Raw genomic sequence first — 21,059 nt, forward strand, 5'->3', positions numbered from 1 at the left:
GATTATTCAATTAGTTGTGCTTAATTGTTGTTGATTGACTTGTGGATTATTATCATAACATTGACACCTTTACGCATATCCGAGCTATTTAATAGTAGGTTCGATTAGACGATTTTTGATCCGGGAAATATTTGAAACTTGTTTTCGCGCCATAAATTTTTCTAAATCAAATTTTTAGATAAATTTTTAATTTGGGATTTATTCACCCCCTCTAGATCTAGGCATATTGTCTAACAAGTGGTATCACGAGTTCCAGTTTTTTTCGGTCTTAAGATTTGCTTATTGGATAAAGGCTACCGAACCTAAAGGGGCATATAATAAAGCACCTATTTTCACCGGCGAAAATTATGGATATTGAAAAGCTTGTATGTGTATCCATATCAACTCTATTGATAAGGGTGTATGGGACACCATCATCAATGGTCCAAACAAAGTTATAATGACAAATGGTGAAGGCATTATTGTACCAAAACCAAGGTCAATGGAAATATAATGACAGAAAGTCGTGGTCACATGATTGGAAGACACAAAATATTCTCATATCCTCTTTAGGTGTTGATGAGTATTATCTTGTTTCCCATTGTGGTGCCGCTAAAGTTATATGGGACACATTAGAAGTTTCCCATGAGGGGACTAATTAGGTCAAACAAGCTAGAATCAACACATTAAACCAAAAGTTTGAACTCTTTCGTATGAAGCATGGTGAAACCATTGCCGACGTGCAAAAGAGATTCACACATCTTATTAATAGATTGAATGGTCTAGGTAATACTATCTCCAATGGTATTACTACTTGAAGCTAGTGGTAATATACCCGAACGCATCGCACGCTCGAACATACAACAAAGTCTCTATCAAATATTATTTATTCTCGAAGGAAAGAGAAAACACCGATAAAACCCGGGGGAAAGAGATAACTGGGTAAGGAAGTCGGTTATGCAAGGAGAAAGTATTAGCATCTCTTACATCCGTTATACTCAATGGGAACCACTTTGATTGTTCGAAGCTCGAATGGGTGTTATGTCTAAAGATTACTTGTAAAAGAATAAAGGGAAAAAGAATGGAAAAGATAGAGTGCTCGGTGAGGATTGGGCCCCCTCATGCCTACGTATCATTATAGTGCAATAAGGAGTTCAGAGCCTCGTAGTTCATAGAACTAATGGTGGAAGGTGAAAAGAAGTTGTGATAAAGGTATGGTCTGAACCAAAGAATTACATAATTTGAACTCCAAAAAGGGGTGAAATCTGAACCCAAGAGTAAAACTGGTGTCAACCAATATGTGGATAGCCGAAAGCATTCACCAATATATATGGTATGACCGAAAACAAAGAGAATTATTCACAACACAAACAACTCTTAGTTCATAAGAAGACACGAGATAGAGCTCAAAGAGATAATATATTTGGCTCTAAGATAGCAATATATCACCTAAAGTGAATGGTTCAATAATTGAAGGTAGATGATGGTTCATGAAAGATATGAATGGTGCCCTAAGGCGGAAGGAATAATTAGGATTTTGTTCGCCAAGGGTTCGAAACCTTGTGCCTACATATTATCATCATGCAATGAGAAAGTCAGAGCACTTGTAGTTCGCGGAACCACGAGAACAAAGGAGAGAGATTGACAGTGATGAAAAGTATAACTTGTACCAACAAAATGGTGGAACACAAAAAGGTATTTGCCTAATGATAACGAGAAATTGTATGGTGTTTTTAAGCATATTTCACATGTTATCCGTCTATGTTTTTATGCATTTTATCGCTTTTTTACTTCCGTTTTATTCATTTTGCAGTTGTTAGCCGATTTCGTTGGAGATGTTGAAGCCTTGTGAAAAAGGAGCAAAAAAGGAGCTAAAGAGGAGCAAAAGTGTTGGTTTTGACCATTCTGAACAAATGATGTTTGCCACATGCTAGTGAAGGAGAATGGCGATCCAAAATGCAGCGGAATTTAAAAAATTCTCCTTTAATGATCCTTACGAATGGGCATGATCAGTGATAGAATCGTTACCTCTTATGGTGATCACGAACGTTGAACGATGACAACGCCTCTACTCAGTCCACACGAACGGATTCCTTCAATCTCAGTGCTAGCTGCTACGAATGAAGGCTTTGAGTGTGTGAGAGAGAGAGAAACGAAATTGCAAGTGTGAGAATGCTTCTACACAAGGGTTCTATTTATAGAACCACTTGTGTGGGCTGCAAGCTAAAAAGCTTACTCAAGTGTATCTGGCCCATATCTTATAATATGCCAAAATCACTTAAGCGCGTGGTACCTTACCATATTTCGTATTCTACTTAAGTACACCGTACCTTACGATGTTCTATAATTCACTTAAGGACACCGTACATTACGGTATTCCTTAATTACTCTATCTCTCATCAATCCGTCCTTTGCGTGTGACCCTATAGGTTTTTGCGGCATTGACAATTATATTAAATCACGTATTTAACATAATAAACAGTGAGCGGTATCTAGCAACACATCACTGCTACCCAAGACACGAAAATGTCATGTGATCTGACAAATCCTTTTGTGATAATAATTATGTGTATAATTACCCTTTTGCCCTTATGTCTATATTGAACACAAGGCATAGACCGTGTCATCCTTGTCCAGTTCAATATTGGGCCCATAGACATTCATCCTGTTATGCAGGATGGGCAAATTCCATCTAGGTCACTCATGTCCCTTAACATGCTTTGTGGAGTACCCATCAACTGTCTTTATGGTTATCCAGTTACAGGCAATGTTTGATCAGCAATAAAGCACTCGACTCTACATCTAGGGTCCATAGTGGTTTCAGGTCGAAGGGTGGTATACACCATTATCACCATGAGAATAACTTATGACACTTTGCATAACTTTCTATATAGTATTCTCATAGCGGGTCAATCCAGTATAAATATTACTCTTAATATTCATACCTATGTTTAAGACTTGATAACTCCTTATCCATGATCCATGAGATGTGATCATCAGTCTATATACATAATAGTCTTAATGCTTTAGTGTTATCCCACTTCGCAATAAAGCTCGACTACAGATACTTTAAGAATAGTGTCCTTATGTTTAATGTGATCTCATGATCAAATCACACTTGATACATTAAACGGACTAGCTATTCTAGGGACTTTATTAAACAAACGTAATAAAGAAAAAGCCTTTTAAATAATTCGATACAAGTACCAAAAGTATTGGCCTCTAGGGCTTACACCAATAATCTCCCACTAGCACTTGAGCCAATCGGGCATAACCCTAATGCCCATTGATCTAGTATGGCCATCACGTTTCTGCTGCGCAAGAGGCTTTGTCAGCGGGTCTGCAATATTGTCAAGTGTAGGTACTCTGCATATTTTCATATCTCCTCTATCTATTATCTCTCGAATGAGGTGATAACGCCTAAGTATGTGTTTGGATCGTTGGTGAGATCTAGACTCCTTAGCTTGTGCGATAGCACCATTGTTATCACAATAGAGACCAATGGGATCCACAATGCTATGAACTATGTCAAGTTCACTAATGAACTTTTTGATCCAAACAACTTCCTTTGCTACACTTGAGGCAGCAATATACTCGGCCTCGGTTGTAGAATCAACAACTTTATCTTGATTTGAACTTTTCTAGCTCACAGCGCCACCATTTAAGCAAAACACATAACCATATTGTGATCATGCATATTAAAGCGTCTCAGCACTTTGTCTATGTATGTACTCTGACTTAGGCCAAACAGTTTTGTGATCCATCTCTATAGATTCTGATTCCTAATATATAGGCTGTTTCACCTAGGTCCTTCATAGAAAAGCATTTACCCAACCAAGACTTTACTTGTTGCAGGGTAGGGACATCGTTTCCAATGAGTAATATGTCATCCACATATAATACCAGGAAAATGATCATGCTCCCACTAACCTTGTTGTAGACACAAGGCTCATCTTCGTTCTTGATCCATGAGTAATACATCACCTTGATCATTTATGAGATATCCATATCTCTCAGGTAGGTGACGTATCCTGCCTGACCTACGCTGGTCTTGTTCTACTTGAGCAGGTTGCTCTTACACAACTACTTGTGTTTCCTACTCTAATTCCTCCATAGGTGTATCAATGCTCTGTGATTCTTGAATTTCTTCAAGCTCTACTTTCCTCCCACTTATTCCTTTGGAAATAAAATCCTTTTCTAGGAAAACTTCAGTTCGAGCAACAAACACTTTGCCCTCAGAAGGATTGTAGAAGTAATACCCTCTTGTTTCTTTAGGATACCCCACAAATAAGCATTTGTCAGATTTAGGCTCAAGCTTAGTTGAAATTTGTTGTTTCACATAAACTTCACAACCCCAAATCTTCATGTAAGACATATGTGGTTTCTTACCACTCCATATCTCATATGGTGTCTTCTCAACCTTTTTGGATGGAACACAGTTAAGTGTGTAAGCTGCTGTCAATAGTGCATGTCCCCAAAAGGAGTTTGGAAGATCGGCGTGACTCATCATGGATAAGACCATGTCTAACAGGGTTCAATTTCTTCTCTCAGACACACCATTCCATTGGGGTGTTCCAGGAGGAGTAAGTTGGGATAGGATCACACACTCTTTCAGATGGTCATCAAACTCTAGGCTTAAATACTCACCACCTCGATCTGATCGAAGAGTTTTAATATTCTTACCTAGTTGGTTTTGTACTTCATTCTTGAATTCCTTGAACTTTTTAAAGGACTTTAATTGGGGTTTCATTAAATACACATAACCATATCTACTGAAATCATCAGTAAATGTGATGAAGTACTGAAAACCTCCTCTGGCTGGTATGTTCAGTGGTCCACATACATCAATATGTATGAGGGCCAAAAGATCATTAGCTCTTTCACCATTTCTTGTGAATGGAGACTTTGTCATCTTTCCAATTAAACAAGATCTGCATGTCTCATATGATTCATAATCAAAAGAGTCCAAGACTCCATCTTTATGGAGTTTGGAAATGCGTTTCTCATTTATGTGGCCTAATCGACAATGCCAAAGGTAAGTTGGATTTAACTCATTAGGTTTCATCCTTTTAGTATCAATGTTATAAATAGGCATTTCAAGATCAAGGACATATAGTTCATTGTTCATTTATGCAGTAGCATAGAATATATCATTCAAATAAATTGAGCAACAATTGTTCTTTATTATAAATGAAAAACAAACTTGTCCAAACAAGAAACAGAAATAATATTCCTGCTAATTGCAGGTACATAATAAAAGTTCTCTTACTGAATTATTAAACCACTAGGTAAAGTCAATACATAAGTTCCTACGGCTAAAGCAGCAACCTTTGCTCCATTGCCAACTCGTAGGTCGACTTTACCTTTTGCCAAATCTCTACTCCTTTTTAGTCCCCGCACATTGGTACAAATGTGAGAACCGCACCCAGTATCTAATACCCATGATGCAGAAGTAGATAAATTAATTTCAATAACAAAAATACCTGAAGTTGAAGTCTCTACTCCATTCTTCTTATCTTCCAGGTACTTTGGGCAGTTTCTCTTCCAGTGTCCGGTCTTACCGCAATGGAAGCAGGTGCATTCTTTTGCTATGCCTCCACTAGGCTTCAAAGCAGCAACAATGGGTTTGGGTTTGGCAACTTCCTTGCCTTTCCCTTTATCACCCTGCTTGGTGGGCCTTTTGTTCTGTCTCTTTCCATTTCCGATCATCAGAATGGACTTTCCTTTTGACTTCAGATTCTGCTCAGCAGTTCTTAACATGGCTAGCAGTTCAGGAAGAGATTTTGTCCATATCATTCATATTGAAATTTAGGACAAATTGACTGAATCTATCTAGCAACGATTGCAAGATCAAATAGGCGCAAGTTCCTTTCCAAGGGGAAAACCCAACCTCTCAAGGTTTTCCACATACCCAATCATCTTGAGCACATGGGGACCTACAGGGGCTCCCTCAGCTAACTTGCCTTGAAAAAGGGCTTTTGAAACTTCAAACCTTTCATGCCTTGCTTGCTCTTGATAGAGCATCTTCAGGTGTTCGATCATATCGAACGCTGCCATGTTCTCATGTTGCTTTTGCAACTCTGAGTTCATGGTAGCTAGCATGAGACAAGCAGTTTCATTGGCATCATCGACATGCTTCTTATAAGCATCTCTTTCTGCCTTAGGTGCAGAACTAGGAGGTTCCTCTTCAGGAACAGGTTTCTCCAAGACGTACAACTTTCTATCATGTTTGAGGACAATCCTAGGATTTCGGTGCCAATCCAGAAAATTTGTCCCAGACATTTTTTCCTTGTCAAGGATTGATCGCAAAATGTTGTTAGAGGTGTTTGTTGTCATGGTAATCTACATAAGGATTAATGAAAATATAAGTATCATTGACATATTTAATTAGGACTTTAATTAAATATGCTCCCACTATTTTACTCAAAACAAATGACCTTCATCATTTGATTCGGAAAATCCCGTTGGAAGATTTTCTAGTGGGTCGAGATCCATATTTCACTTCGTTCTAAGTCCGCGTAGGCGGATTACACAAAAATAGGTTATTTAGGTAGGAACTCCTTCCAGTTGTATCTCATACAACTCTCGAAATTTCAGTTGGGTGAATAACTCCTTATTCCAATCCATCATATGGATCATTCCCAACTCTTGCTTCTAAACATATATAATATTATTATAATTTGTTAAGTTTGACCCATTGTCTTAGCAGTTGGATATTACAATTATCCCATCGCACCTTACTAATATAGAACATGCACCTCGCGTAGGCGAAACCTACATTATCCGATACTAGTCTTGATGAGTGCTAAAACTTGGAAAGCAAACATATATAATATTATTATAATTTGTTTAGTTAAGTTTGACCCATTGTCTTAGCAGTTGGATATTATAATTATCCCATCGCACCTTACTAATATAGAACATGCACCTCGCGTAGGCAAAACCTACATTATCCAATACTAGTCTTGATGAGTGCTAAAACTTGGAAAGCATAAACTTAATATTTAGTTTGTGGGAATTGCAATTGTTCTGATCTCACCGGCTTATTTATCATATAAATCATCTCTCACATGCATCAACATACATTCACATGCATCAACATATATACATAATGAAACAGTTATGGCCCATAGCGCAATTGTTCTCCCAAGCCAATGAGAGAACCTAAGTTAACCTAATAATGATCTAAGATTCTCCAAGCAAGATCTTCAAGGTTGTCCTCCTTTGATATTGAATTCTTCTCTTTCTTCATAACTTTGTCCTCCTTTGATATTGAATTCTTCTCTTTCTTCATATCATTACATTATAGAAGAAACTCGTTTACATACGAGGGATTGAGATGAGAAAAGAAGTTACGTTAAGAAATTAAAAGGAGAGGCACGACACGCAGGTCGTATTTTAAAACCCAAAACAAGATAAAGGAAAACTAAGGCCATAACTGATCACCACAAGACAATAATAATAAACACATTATTATTATTATTAATTTTAATTCTTTTAATTAATTAAAACCAAATTAAATTTCGGCAACCGATCACACTACACAGAGTTAGTCGGGGGTCCGCTGCCCGGTCAGCGGGAACGGGTTAACCAAAATGTGTTAATGGGTTACTTGCTGAAAATCTGCCTAGGAATTGAATTATGTTTTCGTGTTAACGGGTTAACTAAAATGTGTTAACCGGTTACATGCTGAAAAATCTGCCCAGGAATTGAATTCTATTTTCGTGTTAACGGGTTAACCAAAATGTGTTAACCGGTTACATGTTGAAAAATCTGCCTAGGAATTGAGTTCTGTTTCGGGTTAACGGGTTACCCCAAAAGCGTTAACCGATTACCACTGTTGAAAAAGGGAAAATTGAGGATTTGATACTTTAAAGCACAACTCTTACGCAGTCACAACCCTAATTGCATAACCTTTTTGACAATACAACCCTTGTGCCGTCATTAACCTTAATGCATAACTCTTTGACAACACAACCCTTGTGCCGTCATTAACCCTAATGCACCAATTTCAGACCGTCAAACACATCTCGATTGTTGATTCAGTATGATTGATCAATACATCATTGCTTCACCATACTAATGTCGGATCAAGAAGCAAACGACCATTGATCGCTCAAAGGAAAACAACCATTAAGTGTTTGAATGAACGAAACAGAAACAGTATATCATATATACCGTATTTTGCATCAGGATTACTTATATCATATATATAACTTGATCGATCTCAATTTAATTTCTCATTTATTCTTTGATTGATTCTGTCTTTTAATCATATTAATACAGAAAATACAGAAAATAAACAGCTATCAGATGCATGGTTTCGTAAGTGGCTCTGATACCACTGAAGGAGAATGGCGATCCAAAACGCAGCGGAATTTAAAAAATTCTCCTTTAATGATCCTTACGAATGGGCATGATCAGTGATATAATCGTTACCTCTTGTGGCGATCACGAACGTTGAACGATGACAACGCCTCTAGTCAGTCCACACGAACAGATTCCTTCAATCTCAGTGCTAGCTGTTACGAATGAAGGATTTGAGTGAGAGAGAGAGAGAAACGAAATTGCAAGTGTGAGAATGCTTCTACATAAGGGTTCTATTTATAGAACCACTTGTCTGGGCTACAAGCTAAAAAGCCCACTCAAGTGTATATGGCCCATATCTTATAATATGCCAAAATCACTTAAGCGCGTGGTACCTTACCATATTTCGTATTCTACTTAAGTACACCGTACCTTACGATGTTCTATAATTCACTTAAGGACACCGTACATTACGATATTCCTTAATTACTATATCTCTCATCAATCCATCCTTTGTGTGTGACCCTATAGGTTTTCGCGGCATTGGCAATTATATTAAATCACGTATTTAACATAATAAACAGTGAGCGGTATCTAGCAACACATCACTGCTACCCAAGACACGAAAATGTCATGTGATCTGGCAAATCCTTTTGTGATAATAATTATGTGTATAATTACCCTTTTGCCCTTATGTCTATATTGAACACAAGGCATAGACCGTGTCATCCTTGTCCAGTTCAATATTGGGCCCATAGACATTCATCCTGTTATGCAGGATGGGCAAATTCCATCTAGGTTACTCATGTCCCTCAGCATGCTTTATGAAGTACCCATCAACAGTCTTTATGGTTATCCAGTTACGGACAACGTTTGATCAGCATTAAAGCACTCGACTCTACATCTAGGGTCCATAGTGGTTTCAGGTCGAAGGGTGGTATACACCACTATCACCATGAGAATAACTTATGACACTTTGCATAACTTTCTATATAGTATTCTCATAGCGGGTCAATCCAGTATAAATATTACTCTTAATATTCATACCTATGTTTAAGACTTGATAACTCCTTATCCATGATCCATGAGTTGTGATCATCAGTCTATATATATGGGTATAAAGTGTCTAAATGGGCTTACAAAACCAATCTGATTTGTTTTGTGCAAAAATGCATTTTGGTGCAAATGGTGAGGTGGTGAAAGCAAGCTTCTAATTTTGGCAAAACTTAAGTTAGTGGAAACAAGAGTACATGGCCAAATGAGGAAAAGCAACACATTTGCTGGTTTGCTTGGGTCTTGCTGCAGCATAACTTGGTTTGGCTTGTGCAACATAAAAACAGTCCAAGATGAGGACTTTGTGACTTTGTATCTTGATGAGCACATGACCAAATGGTGAAACAATGCAAACAGTAGAAAGAGTTCATGGAGCTTAACATCTTTCATGTTGGGCACAAATGGAAATGATGAATGGAAGAAGGTGAAAAATGGGCTCAAAGTCATGTAATCACAACTGCAAAATGGTTGGGCCAGTTTGGCCTAAATGCTGCCTAGAAAATCAAGTTATGATGCCCACTTTAGGTGAATGTATCTCTCAAACCATGGATCCAAATGAGATGATTCCAAAAGGATGTGAAAGAGGACATGGCAAGGTAGAATTGTTATGAAGAAAGTATTTTCAAAAGATGCCTTGAAGTGCAAGAAAACTGGCCAAAAAGTCTTGACAAACTTTGAAGATTTTGGGACTTAGAAAATTTTCGAAGTGTCCAAAAAAAATATCTCACTTTGACTAAGCATAACTTTCTTAATTTTAATCCAAATGAAGCAAACTTTATATCTCTAGAAAGCTTGGAACAAGAGGAACAACTTTCATGTTGGAGAAATTTTCAAATGGAGCTTTTATCTTGATTGAAAATGGTCTTAAAGTGGGTGCAACAATCATGGAAAGTCAACCATTTCCAAATTAAATAACTTTTCCAATTCCTGATTAAATGATGAATCCATGATCCAACCTTGATAAAATTTCATATGTAGGCTCCCCTAGGCATGAGCTTTGAGATTCCACTCTCAAAAGTCAGGAGTTAACTTTTCTGGCCCCACAGTTGACTTTTCCCAAACTTGTCTGATTCCCGATTCCATTGATCAATTAAAGCACTTCTAGCTCTAATAAAGAGTTGATTTTTTTGTATGTAGACCCTTGTGGACATCTGGAGGGCCATGGAAAAGAGTTTTACCCAAGGAATCAGAAATAAACTGTTTTTATACCAAACCCTAAATTTAGGGCAAAAATGATCAGAGACTGATTGCACTGATTGCCAATGGATCTTTTTGGGATAATTATGAGTCTTACTAGGCCAAGATGCCTCTCCAATCATGACATGGATGAACTCCTCTACTTCCAATCAAACATTTCCTGTTGCAAGTAGCCATGAAACCCTAATTTCCTGATTAAATCCAGATTAGCACTCTGATAGCTCTAAATCCTTCACTGATGAACTGAAGACCATAACAAGATACCTGGAGCCACCTGAGACCCTTGAGACTTGTATACTTAGAGAATGAAGTCCAATTTTCAATCTTGCTTTGTGTAGGCTCCTTTTGTTAAGGATTGACCAATCAAAACCTGATTTCCATGTCACTAATGCAGTATGCAATGAGTATGTCCTAATATGATGCTAATGAAATGTGAAGCATAATCCCATGCATCCAAGAAAAAAGTAGGGTAAATTTTGGGGTATTACAACCATGTGATTGTATCATACTTGCATTTTATCTTTTCACTAACCAAAATACCAAAAATATGTCTTTGTATTTGCCTAACTCTTTTGTAGGTAGGGCATGATCACAATTGATCTATCAAGTTCACATATAGGGTTTAAGACCCTCATTGCTAAGAGCACAACTAAGGAATGCTCCATAATGGCTCTAGGAATTATATATGAGTTCCCATGATCTCTACATGTTATTTTGATCAAGATTTCTTCAAGAGTTTGGAGTTGGTTTACCTTGGAAACCCTAATTCATCTAAGTATCTTGAGTAACTTCTTCAACAAGCTTCTTCACCAATTGATCAAATTTCTCAAGGGAAACTTCAAATTTCATAATATTATGCATATATTATCTACCATGAGCCTAAAAAGTCAAGAGAATTGCAAGTTATCAAGTTGGTTGATGGTGGTTGGCCAGATGAATTCATCTGATCAAAACTGGGGCCCCCTAGACCCTATCTCCTACAATTTTTATCATATGAAAATTATTCCAAGAGAAAAGTTACTCTAAATGACATTCCAAACAACTTTCATGTTTAAGTCTAGATCTAATTTTACTTTTAAAGTCATTTCCTATGTTAAAACATAATAGGTCATTTTGTCTAAACCCTAATTTGAAAGTCAACTTTCCAAGGCCATAACTTGCTCAATTTTTATGAGATTAAAGATTTACAAGTTGCACAATCAAATTCAAGGTGTCTAATATAATTTTGATATTTGGAGTAAGTACTAATTCAACTTTTATGAGCATGTGATATGAGGATACATTATAGGTCATTTTGGACCAATACCATTGAACAAGTGATTTTCCTCAACTTCAAAAATGAATAAATCACTCATACCAAATCCAAATGATGTAAAATTTGTGACCATTTTTAATTTTTTTTGAAAGAGCTACAACTTTGATGAAGACACTTTTCTGATTTGGAGATCACATAAAAAGTTAGGTAAGGTGGAATAATTAAACATGTGGCTTGACACTTAGAAAATATTTTGACATGTTGAAATTTACAAACTTCCACCTCAAAATTCACTGTGATACAAGTTCCAAATGGAAAAGTGTTCAACATAAGAGTTGTTCCTCTTGATCTAAGATTTCTAAAGAGTCCTAATTCATTCATTTTGGACAAGGTTTGAGGGGTCTGCGCATGGCTTAAACAGGGTTGTATCAGTTGGTAAGAATCATGCTTCAAACATTCAAATATATTTGCCTTGCAATCCAAGCTTCATTCAGACCTCATTTTAGTTGATTGTGGACCTAGTAGAGTTGCTTCATGGGCATGCACACACCCATGCAAGCATGTATATTGCATTTCCAATTTTGGAAGTATTTTCAAGTGTGCAAATAATACTCATCTTTTGCTATAAATAGAGGTCCAATGCTTCAGTTTCAAGGACCTTGCGCGCCAGCTTTGAATTCCTAGCTCCAAGCCCTCTCAATTCAAAGGAAAACCTGATAATTTTCAATTGAAATTTGAGTTTGAATCTCACTGTTTAGAGATTCAAAAACTCCAGGATCCAAAGCTTTGTATCCTTCTTAATCCACTTCTCCAAGCTCCATAAGCAAGATCAAGCAAGAATTGAAGCAAGAGAGATCCATTTCTGCATAACATTGAAGGTATTTTTCCATATTTTTCTTCTCTTTGATTTTGTCTCAATTCTTATCAATTCTCTTGGATCCTTGGTTGTCTAAAGTCCTACCAATGCAGGCAAGAAGATTGAGTTGCTTTAAGGTCAAACCGAAGCAACTCAGCTAACACACCTCAAAATTCAACTCTACGTGTCTCTCTATATATTTGGAGTTAGGTTAAATTGAGGTGATATTCGTGATCTACGCCATTTTTTCTTTAAGATCATGTCCTCCTTTTTCATTTATGATATGGTGATGAATGAACCAGTCCGACCAGGGTCATCGGAGAAGATGACCGACCTTTGGCTCCGGCGATGAGCTGGAAGTGTTCAGAGCCATTGATTTGATTTAAAACATTTTAATCTGAAGTGCTCATTGTGATTATCAAGCGTGTGGAATGTTGATTAGCACGCACCATGGAACGCGCGCTCTCCACCACTTGATCTTCCACCTCAATTAATGAGGGAGATCAAGTGGTCCACGTTTTTTTGATTATCTGATTTTTATTTTTATTCCTTTGTTTTTCATTAATTCATAATAATTTTAATATTGATCCAAAAAATATGAGAGTTTCACCAAAAAAATTTAAATAAAATCCTCTTTCATTTTCTGAATTAAAATTATTTTTTGATCATTATTAATATTTTTCATGATTTAATTGATTTTGTGAATATTTTTAATTGTTTAAAAATACTTTTGAGTTTCCATAAATTCTGAAAAAATTTCTCCAAGGTCCTTTGACCTTGTTTGACCTATGATAAATCTCATGGTCATTTCTTTGGTGTTTTGATGAGGGTTTAGGAAATTGACCAACCATATTTAATTTAATGCATTATTTTTAATATTTTTAATTGATTAATTGCCAAATTAATTGTGTAGAGCCATTTTAATTGACTTTGTGAGTTTAACTTGTGTTGTTGGACCTTGGTCAAGGTTGATTTGACTTTGTTAGGTTAAGATCATTGGATTAAGGGGATTGATGGAATGTACATTCCATCTCCCAAAATGAATGAATGATCTTAATTTGGTAAAAGTCCTCCTTTGTCCAATTTGTGTTTGATTCATTCCCCCTCCCTCTTCATCTCATTCCCTTTCTCTATGCATTCATGTCATGGACCTATGATATCTTAATATCCTAAGGCTAGTTGATTGCAAAATCAACATAAGTATGGGTGAGATTAGGGCCCCCACTTTGCATATTCTTTTTGTGCGTGGCATGTTTCATGAGCATAGTTCATCATACTATGTCTCTAACATGCATTAACACCAAAATTCTATTGCCCGACCTCAAATAGTTGTGACTTCTACATAAGTCCAATTACGATTGCTTAACATAGCGCTAAATTTTGACACAAAAGGCATATCATTCTAGTTAGTGAGATTGTAAGTCTCCCCTCTTTCATGATATTGCGTGGAAACTTGGCCTTTTTTTCATTCATTTGGAAGATGTCTTGGTTCAAGGATCCATGCTTGTGATAAGTGGGTTGAGTGTTCTCTAAAGAATGACTTAAAACAAAAGCAAAGCAAAAGCAATACTAACTTCTAACTCATTATAAACTAACATTTAATTTCAGGTCATTTATTTTTAGTGCAATTTAATTTTTGAGCTTTATTCATTGCCATTATTCATACCATTCAAATTGTTTATGTTAATGTCATTTTTACTTTGTCCACTTGGACCATATTTGGTGATATATTTTGTTTGTGTATATTGTGTTTGTTTGTGTGGTCTTTGACCATTAATGTACATGATAAGAACAAAAACCCTAAAAAAATATCTTGTGTGGACTGTTGGTTTGATCTGAGACAATTGGACTTAGAATTTAGGTAACACTCCCTATGCAAAGTGTTGGTGTAAGCCCTAGAGGCCAATACTTTTTGGTACTTGTATCAAATTATTTATTAATAATAAAATGCTTTTTCTTTATTATGTTTGTTTAATAAAGTCCCTAGAATAGACAATCCGTTTAATGTATCAAGTGTGACTTAATCATGAGATCACATTAAACATAAGGACACTATTCTTAAAGTATCCGTAGTCGAGCTTTATTGTGAAGTGGGATAACATTAAAGCATTAAGACTATTATGTATATAGACTGATGATCACATCTCATGGATCATGGATAAGGAGTTATCAAGTCTTAAACATAGGTATGAATATTAAGAGTAATATTTATACTGGATTGACCCGCTATGAGAATACTATATAGAATGTTATGCGAAGTGTCATAAGTTATTCTCATGGTGATAATGGTGTATACCACCCTTCGACCTGAAACCACTATGGACCCTAGATGTAGAGTCGAGTGCCTTATTGCTGATCAAACATTGTCCGTAATTGGATGACCATAAAGACAGTTGATGGGTACTCCACGAAGCATGCTAAGGGACATGAGTGACCTAGATGGAATTTGCCCATCCTGCATAACAGGATAAACGTCTATGGGCCCAATATTGAACTGGACAAGGATGACACGGTCTATGCCTTGTGTTCAATATAGACATAAGGGCAAAAGGGTAATTATACACATAAATATTATCACAGAAGGATTTGTCAGATCACATGACATTTTTGTGTCTTGGGTAGTAGTGATGTGTTGCTAGATACCGCTCACTGTTTATTATGTTAAATACGTGATTTAATATAATTTCCAATGTCGTGAAAACCTACAGGGTCAAACACAAAGGACGGATTGATGAGAGATAAAGTAACTAAGGAACACCATAAGGTATGGTGCACTTAAGAGAATTGTAGAACATCGTAAGGTACGGTGTACTTAAACAGAATCCGAAATATGGTAAGGTACCACGCGCTTAAGTGATTTTGGCATATTATAAGATATGGGCCACATACACTTGGTGGGCTTTTTAGCTTGCCGCCCACACAAGTGGTTCTATAAATAGAACCCTTGTGTAGAAGCATTGGTGTAGTTACAATTTTCGTTTATCTCTCTGTCTCTGTCTCTGTCTCTCTCTCTGTCTCTCTCTCTCTCTCTCACTCAAAGCCTTCATTTGTAGCAGCTAGCACTGAGATTGAAGGAATCCGTTCGTGTGGACTGAGTAAAGGCGTTGTCATTGTTCAACGTTCGTGATCGCTCCGTAGATCTGCATCAAAGGTTACAATCGCCACAAGAGGTAACGATTCTATCACTGATCATGCCCATTAGTAAGGATCATTAAAGGATACATTTTAAATTCCACTGCGTTTTGGATTGCCCTTCTCCTTCAGTGGTATCAGAGCCACTTACGAAACCATGCATCTGATAGCTGTTTATTTTCTGTATTTTCTGTGTTAATATGATTAGAAGACAGAATGAATCAAAGAATAAACGAGTAATTAAATTGAGATCGATCAAGTTATATATATGATATAAGTAATCCTGATGCAAAATACGATATATATGATATACTATTTCTGTTTCATTCATTCAAACACTTAATGGTTGTTTTCCTTTGAGAGATCAATGGTCGTTTGCTTCTTGATCCGACATTGGTATGGTGAAGCAATGACGTATTGATCAATCATACTGAATCAACAATCGAGATGTGTTTGACGGTCTGAAATTGGTGCATTAGGGTTAATGACGGCACAAGGGTTGTGTTGTCAAAGAGTTATGCGATTAGGGTTGTGACTGCGCAAGAGTTGTGCTTTAAGGTATCAAGTGTTGATCCGAAAAATGACGTTGAATAATCGGGCAGTGGACCGCTGACCGGGCAGCGGAACACCCGTTCCCGTTGACCGGGCAGCGGACCCCCGGCTAACTCTGTGTAGTGTGATCGGTCGCCAAAATTTAATTTGGTTTTAATTAATTAAAAGAATTAAAATTAATAATAATAATGTGTTTGTTATTATTGCCTTGTGGTGATCGGTTATGGCCTTAATTTTCCTTTATTTTGTTTTGGGTTTTAAAATGCGACCTGCGTGTTGTGCCTCTCTTTTAATCTCTTAATGTAACTTCTTTTCTCATCTCACTCCCTCGTATGTAAAACAAGTTTCTTTTATGTAATGTAATGTTATGAAGAAAGAGAAGAATTCAATATCAAAGGAGGATAACCTTGAAGATCTTGCTTGGAGAAGCTTAGATTGTTATTAGGTTAGCTTAGGTTCTCTCATTGGCTTGGGAGAACAATTGCGCTAGGGGCCATAACTGTTTCATTATGTATATATGTTGATGCATGTGAATGTATGTTGATGCATGCTAGATACGATTTATATGATAAATAAGCCGGTGAGATCAGATTTATTGCAAATTCCCTCAAATTAAATATTAAGTTTATGTTTTCCAAGTTTTAACACTCATCAAGACTAGTATCAGATAATGTAGGTTTCGCCTAAGCGAGGTGCATGTTCTATATTAGTAAGGTGCGATGGGATAATTGTAATATCCAATTGTTAAAACAATGGGTCAAACTTAACTAAACAAATTATAATAAGATTATATATGTTTAGAAGCAAGAGTTGGAAATGATCCATGTGATGGATTGGAATAAGGAGTTATTCGCCCAACTAACATATTCGAGAGTTGTATTAGATACAATTGGAAGGAGTTCCTACCTAAATAACCTAGTTTTGTGTAATCCGCCTAAGCGGACTTAAAACAAAGTGAAATATGGATCTCGACCCACTAGAAAATCTTCCAACGGGATTTTCCGAATCAAATGGTGAGGGTCATTTGTTTTGAGTAAAATAGTGGGAGCATATTTAATTAAAGGCCTAATTAAATATGTTATTGATACTTATATTTTCATTATTTTCATGTAGATTACCATGACAACAAACACCTCTAACAACATTTTGCGATCAATCCTTGACAAGGAAAAATTGTCTGGGACAAATTTTCTGGATTGGGACCGAAATCTGAGGATTGTCCTCAAACATGATAAAAAGCTGTATGTCTTGGAGAAACCTGTTCCTGAAGAGGAACCTCCTAGTTCTGCACCTAAGGCAGAAAGAGATGCTTATAAGAAGCATGTCGATGATGCCAATGAAACTGCTTGTCTCATGCTAGCTATCATGAACTCAGAGTTGCAAAAGCAACATGAGAAATGGCAGCGTTCGATATGATCGAACACCTGAAGATGCTCTATCAAGAGAAAGCAAGGCATGAAAGGTTTGAAGTTTCAAAAGCTGTTTTTCAAGGCAAGTTAGTTGAGGGAGCCCCTGTAGACCCCATGTGCTCAAGATGATTGGGTATGTGGAAAACCTTGAGAGGTTGGGTTTTCCCCTCGGAAAGGAACTTGCGACTGATTTGATCTTGCAATCATTGCCAGATAGATTCAGTCAATTTTTCCTAAATTTCAATATGAATGATATGGACAAATCTCTTCCTGAACTGCTAGCCATGTTAAGAACTGCTGAGCAGAATCTGAAGTCAAACGGGAAGTCCATTATGATGATCGGAAATGGAAAGAGACAGAACAAAAGGCCCACCAAGCAGGGTGATAAAGGGAAAGGCAAGGAAGTTGCCAAACCCAAACCCACTGTTGCTGCTTTGAAGCCTAGTGGAGGCATAGCTAAAGAAGGCACCTGCTTCCATTGCGGTAAGACCAGGCACTGGAAGAGAAACTGCTCAAAGTACCTGGAAGATAAGAAGAATGGAGTAAAGACTTCAACTTCAGGTATTTTTGTTATAGAAATTAATTTATCTACTTCTGCATCATGGGTATTAGATACTGGATGCGGTTCTCACATTTGTACCAATGTGCAGGGACTAAAAAGGAGTAGAGATTTGGCAAAAGGTGAAGTCGACCTACGAGTTGGCAATGGAGCAAAGGTTGCTACTTTAGCCGTAGGAACTTATGTATTGACTTTACCTAGTGGTTTAATAATTCAAATAGAGAACTGTTATTATGTATCTGCAATTAGCAGGAATATTATTTCCGTTTCTTGTTTGGACAAGTTTGGTTTTTCATTTATAATAAAGAACAATTGTTGCTTAATTTATTTGAATGATATATTCTATGCTACTGCACAAATGAACAATGGACTATATGTCCTTGATCTTGAAATGCCTATATATAACATTAATACTAAAAGGATGAAACCTAATGAGTTAAATCCAACTTACCTTTGGCATTGTCGATTAGGCCACATAAATGAGAAACGCATTTCTAAACTCCATAAAGATGGACTCTTGGACTCTTTTGATTATGAATCATATGAGACATGCAGATCTTGTTTAATTGGAAAGATGACAAAGTCTCCATTCACAGGAAAAGGTGAAAGAGCTAATGATCTTTTGGCCCTCATACATACTGATGTATGTGGACCACTGGACATACCAGCCAGAGGAGGTTTTCAATACTTCATCACATTTACTGATGATTTCAGTATATATGGTTATGTTTATTTAATGAAACACAAATCAGAGTCCTTTGAAAAGTTCAAGGAATTCAAGAATGAAGTACAAAACCAACAAGGTAAGTATATTAAAACTCTTCGATCAGATCGAGGTGGTAAGTATTTAAGCCTAGAGTTTGATGACCATCTGAAAGAGTGTGGGATCCTATCCCAACTTACTCCTCCTGGAACACCCTAATGGAATGGTGTATCTGAAAGAAGAAATCGAACCTTGTTAGACATGGTCCGATCCATGATGAGTCACGCCGATCTTCCAAACTCCTTTTGGGGACATGCACTATTGAGAGCAACTTACACACTTAACCGTGTTCCATCCAAAAAGGTTGAGAAGACACCATATGAGATATGGAGTGGTAAGAAACTACATATTTCTTACATGAAGATTTGGGGTTTCAAAGTTTATGTGAAACGACAAATTTCAACTAAGCTTGAGCCCAAATCTGACAAATGCTTATTTGTGGGGTATCCTAAAGAAACAAAAGGGTATTACTTCTACAATCCTTCTGAGGGCAAAGTGTTTGTCGCTCGAACTAAAGTTTTCCTAGAAAAGGATTTTATTTCCAAAGGAATCAGTGGGAGGAAAGTAGAGCTTGAAGAAATTCAAGAATCACAAAGCATCGATACACCTATGGAGGAATTAGAGCAGGAAACACAAGTAGTTGTGGAAGAGCAACCTGCTCAAGTAGAACAAGACCAGCGTAGGTCAAGCATGATACGTCACATACCTGAGAGATATGGATATCTCATAACTGATCAAGGTGATGTATTACTCATGGATCAAGATGAGCCTGTGACCTACCAAGAGGCCATAACTGGTCCCGAGTCTAAGAAGTGGCTAGAAGCCATGAAATCTGAAATGGATTCCATGTACACAAACCAAGTTTGGACCTTGGTAGAGCCTCCTGTAGGAGTTAACCCTATAGGATGCAAGTGGGTCTTCAAAAAGAAGACTGACATGGATGGTAAGGTACATACCTATAAGGCAAGACTAGTTGCAAAAGGATATAACTAAATTCATGGGGTTGACTATGATGAAACCTTTTCACCTGTTGCAATGCTTAAATCTGTTCGGATTTTACTTGCTATCGCTGCATATCATGATTATGAAATATGGTAGATGGATGTCAAAACTGCTTTCCTTAATGGGAATCTTCTTGAGGATGTGTACATGACACAGCCTGAAGGATTTGACATACCAGAAGAAGCCCAAAAGATATGTAAGTTACAAAGATCAATCTATGGATTGAAGCAAGCTTCCAGAAGCTGGAATCTTCGTTTTGATGAAACGGTAAAACAATATGGATTCATCAAGAACGAAGATGAGTCTTGTGTCTACAAGAAGGTTAGTGGGAGCATGATCATTTTCCTGGTATTATATGTAGATGACATATTACTCATTGGAAATGATGTCCCTACCCTGCAACAAGTAAAGTCTTGGTTGGGGAAATGCTTTTCTATGAAGGACCCAGGTGAAGCAGCCTATATATTAGGAATCAGAATCTATAGAGATAGATCACAAAAACTGCTTGGCCTAAGTCAGAGTACGTACATAGACAAAGTGCTGAGACGCTTTAATATGTATGATTCCAAGAAAGGATTCATACCTATGCAACATGGCTTGTGTCTATCAAAAACACAATCCCCTTCAACTAAGGAAGAAAGGGATCGCATGAATAAGATTCCATATGCATTTGCAATAGGATCTATCATGTATGCCATGTTATGTACTCGACCAGATGTCTCGTATGCTTTAAGTGCAACGAGTAGGTACCAATCTGATCCTGGTGATGCTCATTGGGTAGTGTCGCACCCAAAACTTTGACTTTGGCTTTGTTGACCACATCTTGATTAATCTCGTTGTCTCGTATTCATCCCAATTTCTTAAACTTCGCGTGACAACTGGTTTGATTAGGTTTTGTGTGTTTTCGTTGCTTACCGTGTTGTATTTCGTTGTTTTAGCAAAACCTGGCCGATATCGTTGCCTCGTATTTATCTCGCTTATCTCTGTTGTGCGTG

Source organism: Lathyrus oleraceus, chromosome 7 (assembly GCF_024323335.1).
Source record: "Lathyrus oleraceus cultivar Zhongwan6 chromosome 7, CAAS_Psat_ZW6_1.0, whole genome shotgun sequence".
Lineage (NCBI taxonomy): Eukaryota > Viridiplantae > Streptophyta > Magnoliopsida > Fabales > Fabaceae > Lathyrus > Lathyrus oleraceus.